Raw genomic sequence first — 15,647 nt, 5'->3', positions numbered from 1 at the left:
ACAGGGAAGCATATAGACGTATTTGGGGAGGATCTCAGTGGTGGAATAAATAGTCCAGTACAAACCATGTTCCAAGGAATGGATTGGAAGATAGCTATAAATGTGCTCCAGGACCAAGATGAAGACTTCAAAAGGCATGTTAAGGTGATTAGGCTTTTGTCCTAATGTGGTGGGGAGTCAAGGAGGACTCTCTAGTCCAGTGTTGACAGGATGAAATCAGTCAGTTCCAAGGCTTGTTCTGGCAGGCAGGCGGGGTGATTAGATTGTGTATGGAATGCTAACATCATAAATTATTTACTTCTGGCACTCCCTTTACCTTGATACTCTTTTCTACTATCCATGAAACCAGGATTTTACTTGTTTTTTTCCTTGATTTGTTATTTTTCTCTTTATCCTTTGAGTGATACCCTTAAACCTTATTTTGGTTGTTTTTTGTCTGAAACAGAGAGGCAATGTTGGGTCTTGGAAAATTGTGGAGACCTGGGTTTAAATCTGGATATTGGTACTTACTAAGTGTAGGAATTTGTATGAATTAGTTAACGCTTTTTATTTTATTTTATTTTATTCCAATATAGCTGATTTACAATGTTGTATTGCTTTCGGGTATACAGCAGAGTGATTCAGTTATACATATATATACACTCTTGTTTATATTCTTTTCCATTATGGTTTATCACAGGATGTTGACTGTAGTTAGTTCCCTGTGCTGTACAGTAGAACCTTGTTTATCCATTCTATAAATAATAGTTTCCATCCCAAAGTCCCAATTCATCCCTCCTCCACCCACCTACCCATTGGCAACTACTTAACCCTTCTTTGCTTCAGTTTCCTTTTTCAAAAGTCAGGAAAAAATAAAAGGATATCTTAATGATGAAATGAAAAGATACAAGTGATAGTTTGAACAGGGTGAAGACCTGTAAAATAGTAGCAGCCAGCACTGGTTTGCTGCCCACAATGACGGGCACTGTGCTGAGTACAAGATGCAACTGAGAATATCCATCCATTCCTTCCCTAAGGATACACAGGCACAGATGGCAAGGAAGGTCAAGGGGCCTCAGAGAGTAAGCAAAGGGTAGAGCAGGGATTTGACTTCACTTCGGTCTAATTATGAAGACCACCATCTTATCTACTGTAGCCGACGGCCTCTCAACTACTTGCTAGTTGTTATTATTATGCTCCCCAAACAGCCTAGTCTTTCAGAGAGACTCCCTGCATCTTCTACACACATTCCTAAAACAACCACTCCGCATCTTACTATCTCTAACAGTTTCCCCTCCACTATATACTTCATCTGACTCGAGATCATTCTTCCTAAATTGCTGCATTGATCATCTCATTCTACTGCTCAAGGTCTTTAACAGCTTCCACCTTCCCATGACGTATAGAATAGCACAAAAATCCCTTCACATAAAAGTCAAGAACCTCAAATAGACCCTAAGTAGATTAGTCCACCTTCATAACTTTAGTCCCTCTTTAGCCCCTGTGGGCACAGACCTCCTCCATATCCAATTAGCTTGCTATTCCACTGCTCCAACATGCCTTGAACTTTCTTATGGGTCAGTCTTGGCTTGTGCCATTCCTACTCCCCCAGGTGTATCTTCCATCCCTGGCCATTTCTGCAAAATTCCCAAGGGACATAGGAACCAAATGCATTAAGTCCTTTCATGAAATTTATCAAGGCATTCCCGCTATGCTAAAAGACCCATAGAGGCAGTGGCTGAGTTTGTCCTGGTCACCAAACCTACATTCCCAGTATTCTGGAACACAATAAGACATATATATATATATATATATATATATATATATATACACACACACACACACACACACACAGACACACATATACTCACACATACACAGTAAATGAATGAATGAACAACCTAGAGTTATGATACCTACCTTAACTTACTTTAGGATTTATTATTTCTTTTTTTTTTCCTTTTGAACCCGAAGCCATTAAACATAACATTTTTAGGAGAGGAATTTATGAAGAAGCTGGTAATGTTTACCAATTTTTAATCACCATTATTACATGTCTGCATTTTTCTTAGCACTGAAGATTTTCCTTACACTTTGTTCCTTCTGCCAAGAGCAGCAAAAAAGGCCTTCTAGCCTCCATAAGCCTTTTTTTTCACCGCTTTTACATGTCCTTTATTTTGTTCTAATTCTCAACCATTTTCCTTGAGTATCTTAAGGGACTTCGGCAATTCATCCAAAGTATTGATACATAGAAGCATAGCCCCAAATGTAAATTTCTTATTAGGCATATTTGAAATTCCTTTATAATACTGGTAGCAATAGCCTTTTGTTATTTTTATAAATGCTACTTGAGTTTGATGTTTATTTTCATTTCAAAACTAAATGCACCTGAGATTACACAGATATTATTTAGATAAAGTTTGGACACTGACCGCCTTATTTCTTTATCCAGGAATTATTTCTGACCCTCAGAACGGTCCCGCAAAGTAAGGGATTCGGTTTGCAAATACAGACTCTGATCATCAGAGAACTTAAGAACCCTACTCAAGGTCACTCAGCTATGCTGTAAATACTCCCCAGGTCTGTCTGTCTCGAAAGCTATTCATACTCTCTGCAGTCTGTCCGCTATGTCTTCCCACAATGGCTGTGTCAACCTGTAGGATTCTCCTTTCTCAACCTTGGTTTCCACGTACTTAAATAGCTTTCATAGACTTGAGGTCTTACAGGTGGCCTCCTATGTTATCACTTGATGATACTGTATGTCTGTGGAATCCAGAGATGACCTCTTAAAGCCAAGACCCTTATACAAGATCAAAGGCACTGAATTCACACACACACACACACACACACACACACACACACACACACACACACGAACTTTATATCGTGCATCCTCATTTACCTAATTTCATGCCTGAAAATGGAAAACAAGGCTTCTTCCACTTTCTTTGTTATCACAGCTCCTCTTCTAATTCACCCACACCCAATAGGAAGTCCATAACAGCCATCACTCTGAAGGTATCAAGTCAATAGCCCAGGAGCACATAACTCCCTTTACTAATTTAATGTTTTAAGCTTTTAGAGACCCCCTGGAATACAAAGCCAGACCCGATTGCGTGAAGCTAGGGAATGGCTTGAAACCTTGGGAGATTAAGATATGAAGCAATGATTCTTTCTCTTTCTCTTCTCAATGACAAACTGAGGACTCATAACCTGCTAGGAACACAAGAGCCTGTTAGGGTCCCTTTGATGAACCTGATATTGACCTTAGGCTGTGGGCGTGTGGTTTGGGGATACAAGCAGGTTTTAATCTAATAAAGAAAAAACTAACTTTGAAATGATGGAGACCATACAAAATGGTCCAAGAAGCAGGTTGATCAGGTAGACCCAAATCAGAAAGTCTGAGCCCAGAAAGCCTCAGCGAGTGTAGCAGTGCAACAAGTGGGTCAGCCCAGATATAAGCAGCTGCTGTCCACACGGCAGAGGCCACTGAGTGTCTGACAAAGATGCTGATATTTTTGTACAACAAAAATCCATTAAGGACACTGAGAAAGAGAAAGAAAAGAAAAGGAGGAGGGCGGCTCACAGGCAGGCACAAACATAATTGCAGCTATTACATTTTTTTCCCTAAAGTAAATGTATTTGGGGCCCCCAAACTCTAATGTGTTTTTATGTTGCAGCCCGTTGTGATGGGAGTAGGCTGCTTGACATTTGCAAGGTTCCATTGCTATTAAAAAGAATGCTGTTATCAAGAGGCAAGCGAGGCCACAAAGCAAAATTAATTAACGCCACCATCTAACAGAGCAAAATAAATTAAATGATGGTTGACTTGCGTTGTGTACTTCTAAGTGGTGAATGAGGGAAAACCAAAGCTTTTAACCCCCTCTGCTCTGAGCCCAGCACCATGGCAGAGTGGCCTCCAAGGCAAAGGAAGGACACTGTCTGCTCCGTGCTTGCACACAGGCAAGCAAACGAGCAAGTTATTCGCATCTTTCAATAATAAAACTGCTGCCTTTGCCTTCCACATAGAGGGCAGCAGATGGAACACGGTAGGGAATGTTTTCCCTAAGCCTGTATGGCCTCCCAGCACACTTAAAAGATATATTATTAGTTTTGTCACACGTGAAACACAAATGAGGACAAAGCAGCTGATAAATTTGAAACCAATTGGAGTCCACTATGCCCTCAGATTCCTTGGGTTCTATGACCATGATGGTCTTTCACTCTGAACACAGCAGGGTACCAGTCACAGAACAAGTTGCATGAAGCTACCACAAAAAAGGTGGCTTTCGAGAAAGACCTGGATGGCATAGAAATAACATTCTTTAAATGGGGCTTTATTGAGTGTGTGCTCTGTAACCAGAACTGTGCTACCTATGTTGAGGGGCATAAGAAAAATATAAGCCACAGCCCATGGAAAATTTATAGTCTGGTTGTGAGATCTGGGCAGGTGCAGCAAACATAGCAATATAGTCATATGTTACACACCACTATATGTAAAATAGATAATCAGCAAGGACCTACTGTATAGCATAGGGAACTCTACTCAATATTCTGTAATAAACTATATGGGAGAAGAATCTGAAAAAGAACACTATTTGTATTATGTGTAACTGAATCACTTTGCTCTATACCTGAAACTAACACAACATTGTAAATCAACTATACTCCAATATAAAATTAAAAATTTTTTAAAGTTATACTAATATGTTAAAATGTGAAAAAAAAGCTCTGATGCTCTACAATTCTCAGACTTTATAAACTTATCATTTTTAAGTAATTGTTTAGCTTTTGAAAATAGTGTTTACTGAAAGCTATGATGCTCACCTTTTTTTCTCTTCCATTTAAAAATGGATTGAGATCACACCCCCCAAAAAAGGTAGTCATATGTATAAGTACATATGCATAGATAGACAGATATTTAGATAGATTAATAGAAATTTATTGATGTACATATAGAGAGAGATAAACAGCTGCACTGCTACATCTAATAGAGTGTTGAAGTTGGGGAGAACTCACCCACTGCTTCATGTTTCTAAAATATTTTGCATTTTTTTCAAAGCACTTAGAGTATTTGATCATCACAACATGGCTGAATAAGTGAATGAAAGAATTAATTGATAGGACAACCATTAATACCTCCATCTTATGGAAGGTTAGGCATAGGCAGAGTGAGGTTAAGCTACGTATGAGATCAGAAGACTAGCAAGTGGTTATAGTAGGACACGTGTTGCTGATTTTCCATAAGATTTAAGTATTAGTGAGAAGAGAGAGATTGCTTTGGGCTGAGAATGTCAGGATATTTTTCAGAGGAGAGAGATGCCAGTAGAGACAGGGTACTCTAGGCAATGAACACAGACTAAAGGTAAAATCTTTCCTTGGGGACCATCCTTAAGGAAACCGATCTGATCAGATATTGCCCTCTACTCCTTACTGTAGGTGGTGTTTTTAAACATTCCAAGGAGTGTAACAGGTGCTTGGGGTTTTTTTTATCAGTAACGAAATAGTGGTGATTGCTTATTGCGTCCATATAGAATTCATAGTTTCGAAGCAAAAATGTACCTGTATTTGCACATTAATAAGAATGAGCTTCTCTTAAAGCCCAGACAGTGACCTCAAACTAAACATCCATGAGGTTTCCATTTCTCAGGAAATTTCAGTGCCAGAAGCTCAGTTAGTCCCTGTACCTATTGCCAAAGTAACACTACCTTTTAGAGGAACTTATTTTCAAAGGCCATTATGCAAGGAAACAAGATGTAGAGTTTCTATTGTCCTCGGGAAATCTGTAGAGTTTATTTATAAGAAATAGGCTTCTTATGCTTATTGCAACAATGGAAAAATAGACACATAATATTGTACCTTCAAGTGTCTAGGTGTTTACTGATCACCAATAAGTCATTCGTTGTTCAAAGAGAACAGAGATAAGAAAATATGAACATTGGGATGCTGGTTATTGTTACTAGGTGGCCCTCATTAAACTCAACATCCCTGACCCCTGACAGTATACTTTAGGAGTTATACACTTAAACCTAGGCCATCCTTTCCAGAAACTTGTTTTCTAAAGCAAGTATATATATATATATATATATATATATATATTATAAATATATAATATATATTACATATATATGTAATATATAATATTATATATGTAATATATATAATATGTGTAATATATTTATATGTGTAATATATTTATATATGTAATATATTATATATAGTATCTTTGTATCCTCATCTTCATATATATATGTATGTGTACATAAAATATAAATTGTCTTTTTATTTCTTCAAATATATTTTTATCTTCATATCTTATTTTTTCTTCCTCCAGCAGAAATTATTTGTGCTAAAAATGTATTAGGCTTACTCAGTAATTAAAATTGTGCTTTAAGGAGATACAATGATTCTGAAGTATCCTTCTTTGTCAAGTCTCTCTATGTGGCACCAGGGTTAAAGTCAGAAGATAAATGTGACATAGTTTCTTTTTTTTTTTCTTTTCTTTTTTTTTTTTTTTTTTGCGGTATGTGGGCCTCTCACTGTTGTGGCCTCTCCCGTTGCGGAGCACAGGCTCCGGATGCGCAGGCCCAGCGGCCATGGCTCACGGGCCCAGCCGCTCCGCGGCATATGGGATCCTCCCAGACCGGGGCACGAACCCGTATCCCCTGCATCGGCAGGCGGACTCTTAACCACTGCGCCACCAGGGAGGCCCTGTGACATAGTTTCGACACTTTTAGTTCCTAGTTTAGAAATTAAAGTGCCTTAGTTGTACTACCTATAAAATGGAAATAAGTATTCTAAAGAATTCCATAATGGTTTATATGATGAAACATTTATAAATGATCACAGACAAATGTAAAATAATAATAATAACAAAGCATTTGCCACTCTGATGCCAATTAAGTGTTTCTAATTTTTTTCATCTTCTCAAATAGGAAATAGTACAAATTTGTCTTTATTTTGTATTTATTTCTATTTTTATTAGATTGGGAATATTATTTGGTATTCCAAAGATTATTTAATTTTATAATTACATTTTTCTTAGCCAATATGTAAAAATCCACTTGTTTTATTTGAATATAGAGAAAGTACCTTAAAAACTGTTGTTCATTGTCAGGGGAGATTGCCCTGGAAGTTAAAATACTTTTACTTTAACCCACCCACCAAATTGAGAGCTGGCTTGAGTTTAGAGCTGCTTTATTCCTATGCAGGTAGCTCAACATCACTTCATCCATGAACGCATTCAGGTATACATGTGTTTATAAACTCCACTGTGGTACATTGTGTAATTACACTCATCCATTCACTCATTCACTTACACATTCATTTAACAAGTTTTAATTGAGCACCTAATTTGAACTGAGAATTGCACAGTGTATTAGTTTCCCAGGACTGCTGTAACAAACTACCTTTGACAACAGAAATTTATTCTCTCACAGCCCTACACGCTATAAATCCAAAATCAAGATGTCAGCAGAGCTGTGCTCCCTCTGAGACTCTGGGTGGAATCCTTCCCTGCCTTATCCTAGCTTCTGGTAGTGGCCATCAATCCTTGGTGTTTCTTGGTTTATAGATGGGTCACTCCAATATCTGTCTCTGTTGTTACATGGTATTATGGTTGTGTGTCTCTGTCAAGGATGTCCGGGTACAGAAAGATGAGTTGATTACTCCAGGTTCTTTTTAGCTCAAGTATTCACTGATTTTAAAGTAAAACAGAAGTAGGAATTTTACTATCACTAAGAAATGCTTAACCACAGGAGAAATAAAAATGCGCAATGCAGTATAGTTGTAGAGAGTGGAGATATTGTGGATTTTATGTTAATAAAGAAACAATGCTAGCATTAAAAATACTGAGTTTAAAATATTTTGGATCCCCTGTATTTGTATATTTGAGGGAATGAGGAAAGAGACATAGTGTTGGTGAAGAAATTACAATTTCTGATTTGTCAGGGTGAGGAAGTTTAATTTACAAATGAAGATGATGCTGGGAGTAATGTCACATTTGAGTGTTACATTCTCCATGTGGGGTCTGTGACCTGAAGACAGGTGCAGAATCCACTGTGGCTGATTTGTATAGCAATAGAAGCTGTTAACAATGTTAGGAATCCTATAAATTAAGGTGATTTGTCCCAAGTTTGGGACTAGTAGCAGAGCAAACTCTTGTTCATAAAGAAATTCATGCCATCTTTTCCTACTTTTGAAAGTAAGTATCAATGCCAGGTTCTCAAAGCCTGGATTGCATGTTTGTACTATCACCATACTGAAAGCCTTCAATGGTTCCTGCATATATGCAAGCTTTTTTTTTTTTTCCTTAAGAGTTACAGGTAGGACAGTTGATTCTAAATGAATATATTTCTAAATGTAACCTATTGACTAGTTGAGAGTTTGATTATATCCACCCCAGATTTCCTGCCTGGATAAATGCATATCTGGTGTAACTGTCATTGTTTCCAAGAACAATTACTAAATATAGACTGTGATCATGTATATTTGAAAACTATAGAGCATTATGCATCTTTCCATTAGTATTATCTTGGCCCCTTGCTTTCATGTTTGTGTAACCTTCCATCTTAAATAAAAATCAGATTATACCATTAGTACTGTCCTTAAAATTCCTCAGTAAAATAATTTGATGTTATTCGTTCGTGAATGCTTCTACCAAAAGCTTTCTTTTTAATTGCACCCAAGGCTTTTTTTAAACTCTCTTGAAAATGCAGATAACAGATATGTTACATTAATTGGCACCTCACTTAATTCAGCTCCATCTCATACTTCAATTTCCAGTTTGCTTTTTTAAAATTTTACTTTCGGGGGGAACTAATTATTGGCTTTTCCCGTTTAAACTATTTTCTAATGAGAGCATCATTTAGACATGAAGGATGCTCATCTTCCGTGAAAACATATCTGTTCCTGGGACCGACTTAACAGGAAAATAAGGTTTCAAGCTTGGCTGAGACAAGTTTTGGAAGACCTCTTTTGTTGATTGATTTTGAGAAGTCTATTTGATTTATAGTTTAGTCCTCTGTATTTTGGGAGAGGACTCCTCCACCCTTCAAAACGCACGTTCACAGCTACCCTGTAGTGAGTTAGTGAAAGGTGTCCACTTATACACAGCAGAAAAGGGATGTAATGAATCAGAAAGGGATGTGTTTTAGGCAGTAAGCACTTTCTCACACCCTTTCCTGCACCACTACATTTATGCTGAAATGGTCCATTTATTTTCATCCTAAATAAGGTCCCTAGACAAGAGCTGAGAATGGAAGGAAAGGAAAAGGAAAAAGAAAAGGATATTTATTTCAGAACAAGCTTAATTCAGAGTAAGGAAAAAAACACAACACGCATTTAGCCCTTGGTAAAATTGAATGTTTATGGCACCTACTGTTTCCCACTCTAGGGATTTGCTTTCAGAGCTTCCTCCTTTCCCCTGGGATCTTGACAGGTCAGCAACTGAATAAATCACCCCTCTCTCCCCACCTGCAGGTTTCCACTGCAGTCCTATGTCTTGGAAGAATGTTGGAAGGTCAAGTTAAAACCACATGTTAGAGGTACAGACCTTCATGTTGGGGTTCTAAAGTGAGGGTGTCAGTAGCCCATATAAAATGATCTTACATTCACCCCACCGTGTACAGAGTTAAGAAGACAATCTTCCACACTTGCTCAAAAACCAGCCCAAATCACAGTCAGAAGAGGAAGATTAATCAAGATAGACATTCAGACGGTTAGCGCTGTCAGACACCAGCCCTCTCAATACTGTCCGGGAAGGTTAAAAAACTCGCCAAATTAATATAAGTAGACGGTGTCAGAACACAGGTTGCATTCAGGACCTGGGAGTACCTAATTGCAATGATTAGGTAAACATACTTGCAGCAAAGTTACAATAAATTACCTCCAGCTACTCAGTGATTAACTACTAAAATGCAGCACGTGTTGCAGTCAGTTTGGAAGTCATGTAACTCATCTCCCTTACCTTTATAATGGCACTTGTGCATGTAGTGGACCTTTGTCATTTTGGGCTTCCCAGCTTATAAACTCATTCCCATTTTGGAGGAATCTCCATTGTGAGAGTATTTGTGGAAGGAAATCATATTTTCTTATATAAATGAAAAAGGAGACCAAACACTCCATTTCTTCACCTCTGAGAGTTAAGGTGCAGGTGTATGACATAGAATAGAACAATTGGATGCTTCCAACAAAAGCTTTGAAATTTGAATATGAGATACTCAGATGCAGTGAGAATTAGAATCCATGCGTCGTATCAGCATGTAGTGGGGAAAGTGCTGGTACAGTCTTGCGCAGTGGTAACTGGAATCTCCAGAACTAGCGGTGGAGTAAGTGCCAATGGTAGCCCCCTTACAAGGTCGTTTCTTTGGTAGAACACTTTTGTTTCTACCACTAAGCTTTCCTTGGTTTCTGCTCATTTTAATGGGCCTCTGTTTGTTTCTGTGAGCTACTAAGTAATGTTCCAGCAAGTTAGTTTTCAGGTTAGCTTAGTATCGTCGTGTTCTGTTGCTTACATTCATGTACCCAGGGCATGGGCTGCAGGAAACAACCTCAGCAAACCGTGAGGGGTAAGACACTTGTGAAGGCAGTCAAAGTCTTATCAGTATTCTCATAATATGAAAGCTCATGACACACAGTGTTTTAATAAAAAAAGGAGCTTGAAATCAAATTTCCTATAGACAAATCCTTGAGAAACTACACAATGATGGCAAAAGAGCAGCAAGCTCTTCCTCTTCTCTTCTATAGCATTTTGGTCACATTCAGAAGTGGCCCAAGAGGATTGTGGAGAAGGAAATATATTGAGTAGAACCTTAATGGTTACATCTCTTCCAATTTACCTGCAGAGAGGGATTATCTGGGGTAAGGTTCTGAATTGACGCATTGGCAGTAACTGTTTTCACCAGGTGTTCTAGAACAAGATTGGAGAATTTGCACCAAGGACCTAAGAGTAATGATATGTGAGTGGACCTCTCAGCATGGACACTGAGTTTGAAAATATTTGTATCTCCTGTAAGTACTCACAAAAAGTCCCCTAAAGTAAAGGGACTTTTAATAAACATGTGGGCAAGATAACCTACCCTATGAGCACCTTGTTAACTTCCTTCCTTGACCACTCCAGTGTTTATCTCATGAACAATGGGATGTCATGGCATTGTTAGAGGCTAGGTATAGGCTCAATAATTTGGATTATAAACTTGACCAAGATGGTTACCCAATGTGCAATTAGAAACAATCATATTAAAGCCAGAACTCCCTCTTTTTTATCACACCTCAAGGGCATCAGCAGCACATTGATTTTATTTGATCCCATTCTCTCATGAAGGGGGTAATAACTTGTCCTTACAGGGATATAGGCATTGTGGATTTAAATTTGTCTTCCCCCTGCAAATAACATTGCCCATGAATGTGCTAAGCCCTTGTACACAATCATGAAACACAGAATTCCATGCAGAAACTCACTTTCCAGTTAAAGAATGAACCAAAGCAATAGGATGATGCCCATGGAATTCAGGGTCTTAAAACACATCATCAACCAGTTGCAGATAGCCTTATAGAATGGTGGTGTGCTCTATATAGGACTTAGAGTCTCGGCAGTCTTCTCAGTTTGGGATGTGGTCTTATAAAATTCAATATATACGCTGACACTGAAAGCAATATGTGGTACTATTTCTCCATAGGTAGAATATAGGTTTCCAGGATCCGAGGGATAGAAGTGTGGATATTCACTTTCATGGAGATTACCCATTTACAATTTTTGTTTTCATTTGGATTCCTCAGTTCAGCTCTTCCAAGTTTAGGGGTTTTAGTAATAAGGCAAGAACTTCTTCCACTAATTCAAGACAATGCTTTTATTAAGTTAGAATCTAAGACTGCTACTCAGACATCTCAGGCACCTTAAACTCATGGGTGTATCAGCTAAAACATAATAGTAGTTATATTGTTGCCTTCTTTCTGTTATTGACCCTGACGACCAGGGAGAGTTAGGATTCCTGTGTAAGTGCAGAGGGGCATGGAAATGGAATCCAGAGAAGTCTTAAATGTGTCTCAGCATACTACCCTGCCCAGCAGCAAAATATATTGGAACATAGAGAAGGTCACCAAAATTTGGGTTTCCACACTGGGTAAGAAGCCTGATCAAATGAGGTGCTAGGTAGAGGCAAAGGGAGCATAAATTTGTTTGGAAAAGGAAAAGACCAAATGCTAGCTATGCTTCATTGCCTGAAATCTGTAAGTTCAGCAGTTTTATCCACAAATTCTCTTTTTGTTGTGCATGTGTGCTTTTATATATCTCAATTTCCCTTTTTGTTTCATTCCTCTTCCCCACAGCTGTACACAGAAAGCGTTGGCTGTGGCTAACTTTACAACTCGTTCCATAAGCTTCAGAATATCTAACCAAGATCATGGCAGGCTAAGGCAAGGAATGACCTTGCCCCAGAAGGCCATAACTTGGAGCCATAAGCAGATACTAATGAGAATTTGAATGATCTCTCTTTGGGAAGGGGAAGGGGATATTTTCAATTGCCCATGGAATGGCATTATATTGAGAGAGGTATTGTTTTGATATAATTGTGAGAAGAAATATGTATTTGGAGATTGGATTACTAAGTAGGTTGACTGTGATGAACATCAGCTGCCCAGTATGGAAACCCTGTTCCCTTTGCAGGGAACTCCCACCAGGTGAGTCCATTCACAGGTGCAACATCCAGCAGCAAAGATGCTGACCAATCATGGAGCATCAGCTTCTAGCCATGAGGGCATAGTGCTTGCAGGGTTACCCCAACCAGAGTGTAACTGCAGGGTGACCTCAGCTGTGGTCCCAAGTGTCTAGTCTCTCTGCATTCCTGTCCATTTTCTGAACCCGATTCTTCAATAACTCATTATTTCTAGGGATCACTTGATGTACCTCCAATAATCCATTATTTCTATGGGTTATCTTAAATTTATTTTCTGTCTATATTAATAAGAGTTGGTTTCCATTGTCTAAAACTATCTAAAACTCCTCACAAGTACATAGATATACTATATGGGGTCCAGCATTCTTGTGTCTGCAGTGGTATAAATTGGAAGGAAAAATATCCAGTGCTATGATTAGGGGAAGGAAAGATGAAAATCTTGTGTGCATGTGTGTGTGTGTGTGTGTGTGTGTGTGTGTTACTGTATATAAAAAAAAAAAAAACAGAGTAGTGGTTACCAGAGGGGAAGGGGGATGGGGGTAGAGCAAAATGGGTAAAGGAAGTCAGCTATGTGGATGGATGGTAACAAAGTTTTTGGTGGTGAGCACACTATAGTGTATATAGAAGTCGAAATATAATGTACACATGACATATAATGGTATAAACCAGTGTTACCTCAATAAAAAATAAATCTTAAAAAAAGGAAAGTGAATCCCAATTCTAAAAAAAAGAGCCAATGTTTTTTGAAGACACTAAAAAATATAATTAGTTAAATTATTATTAGTGGATGTCATTAGTGGATATTTAACGAAATAATGAAGAGCACAAAGCAACACTGTACAACTCCCCTTCCCAAGTTGCTGGCTACCTGAGTATCTGTTTTCTTAACAAGCTCCTCCAGCAACTTCCCCAAGAAGGAAACTGGAGAAGGAAATGTCTAATTATGTCTCCTGAGTTTTGCCTTAAGAAACACTTCTGTTCCACTATTCACAGAATAACTAGTCTCTGCTCACATCTCTCCTTCCCTCTCTCTCTTTCTCTCTCTCTCTGTATCTCCTCTCTCTCTCATGGCAGATCTCTGTCAGAACCCATGACTTTCTGCCTTAGAATCCCAACTGCACTCTTGGCAGGAGGTGATGCTTGTTGTTGGGATTCTGTAATGTTCTTGCCTGTACCCCTGGTGGTTTGGATTTTACTCTTCCTCCGAAACGCCATGTGCTTCCAGACTCCCTTCTTCAGAAGTACCCCTGGGCCCCTCTGCTGGTTCCGCGACTGCACTGTCGGCAAAGAATAAAGTGGCAATCCCTCTTGTCTCATGCCCCCTCCACTAAAACACGTACTGACTTCTACGGAAGAAACCTTCCGACATAGACCCCAAAACTGCCTCAGTGGGTTATTTCTCTCTTGGACAGAGGAAGTACCTTATCCCAGTATCTTACCTGCACTAACTCAACACTGGTAGAATCCAGTAGTTTTCCAGTTTTCCTTTGCCCTGACTTTCCTCGCTTGTCACCCCACTGTCTCTCACCTCAACCCCTTTTTCAATGAGTCTTTAATACTAAAGCTTTTATTGCCCATCTTTTGATATCTTGGATGGATTGCCCAAAAATAGACTCTGAGAGGAAAATTTAGGTGTAGGAGGCTTAGTGGGGAGTGTTCTCATGTACGCCATCCAAAAGGAAATGAGGGAAGCAAATTTTGGCAGAGAGAGTAAGTGAATTGTGATGCATTTGCAGCAGAGAACTCACAGGGTTGCAGCATCTAACTGGCTCACTCTGAGCTGGGGTGGTCCTTCAGAGTCATCTCAAGTTGAAGCAAGAGAGCTGAGGCTTTGAACCCTCCCTACGCTGAACAGTCATTAGAAGCAGACTATCCCCAGGGAGAGAGGCTAACCTTGATTAAAGCAACTCCCTTCAGCTAAAAATAATTCCAAGAGAGGGATTTGGTTATGAGACATCAGAAGCCAACACCCTCAGTTTCTTAATGAATGAACGTCCCAAACCTGAAGGGGGAATCCGAGTAGCACAACACAGCATCCACTACACTGGGATGTGTAGTCCCAATACCCTGATGAGGAGGTACTAGTTCTACAGCCATCTAGTCTCAAGAGTGAGCCAAATTCCTTCCCAGCCCAGTGAAACTCACCGTACTATTTTTCCTAAGCACTCCTCTTATTGGAGTGATTCTTCTCTTCCACTGAAAATTGCTCACTTCTCCTAACGTTGAATGTTCTAGTCAGTTTTCTTCAAGTTCTTTGTTACTTTTCCCAAGCTTCTGAAAATACCCAGCCAAGATACGTCACAGTGGTGGGACCTTAAAAATCGCCTTGCCCAGTCCCTTCATTTTCAGACGCCCAAAGAGATGAAACATCTTACCCAAGGCCGTGTATCTACTAAGCCCTAGAATCAGAACCATAACCCTAGTTGAGTGTTCTTTGTCATCCCAGCAAACGATGCTGTGATGCTAATGCCTAATGTGGAACACATTAAGCTCAGAGGTAGATAACCTGCTCCTCAAGGAAGCTGCAAACAGACATTTCTTAAACCTTTTACAGAAAAACATGCAAAAAAAATGGGATAAATAGTGAAAACTCATTTCTGCTAAGACTTTCCCTCAACCACCTAATAGAGTTAAACATTAATGCATTTCCCTGTTCTTTCACACTGCTCACTGGTGATTTTCTGGCTATAAATTATAACAAAGTTTATCATTCAAATGACCCCCTAAAGTGCAAGTTGTCTTAGAGGAATAGTGTCTCATATGTCTGTTTTTCTGGAAAAAGAGAGAAAAAAGAAAACTCAATAATAAGAAAAAGAAACAGGAGGAAAAATTAAAAACGCAAGTAGCAGTGGTTTTATCCCCAATGGAAAACATACATTTATTGGGAAGAATTCTCAGCAGGAGCAGTGGAAATCTTACATTTTCTAGTTCAGTTACAACATCAGGATCTTAGATATTGGTAAGAGGCTTGTTTCCAAGACCTTTGATACTGAA

Source organism: Mesoplodon densirostris, chromosome 10 (assembly GCF_025265405.1).
Source record: "Mesoplodon densirostris isolate mMesDen1 chromosome 10, mMesDen1 primary haplotype, whole genome shotgun sequence".
In the NCBI taxonomy this organism is placed as follows: Eukaryota; Metazoa; Chordata; class Mammalia; order Artiodactyla; family Ziphiidae; genus Mesoplodon; species Mesoplodon densirostris.
Note: the sequence above shows the minus strand (reverse complement) of the source record.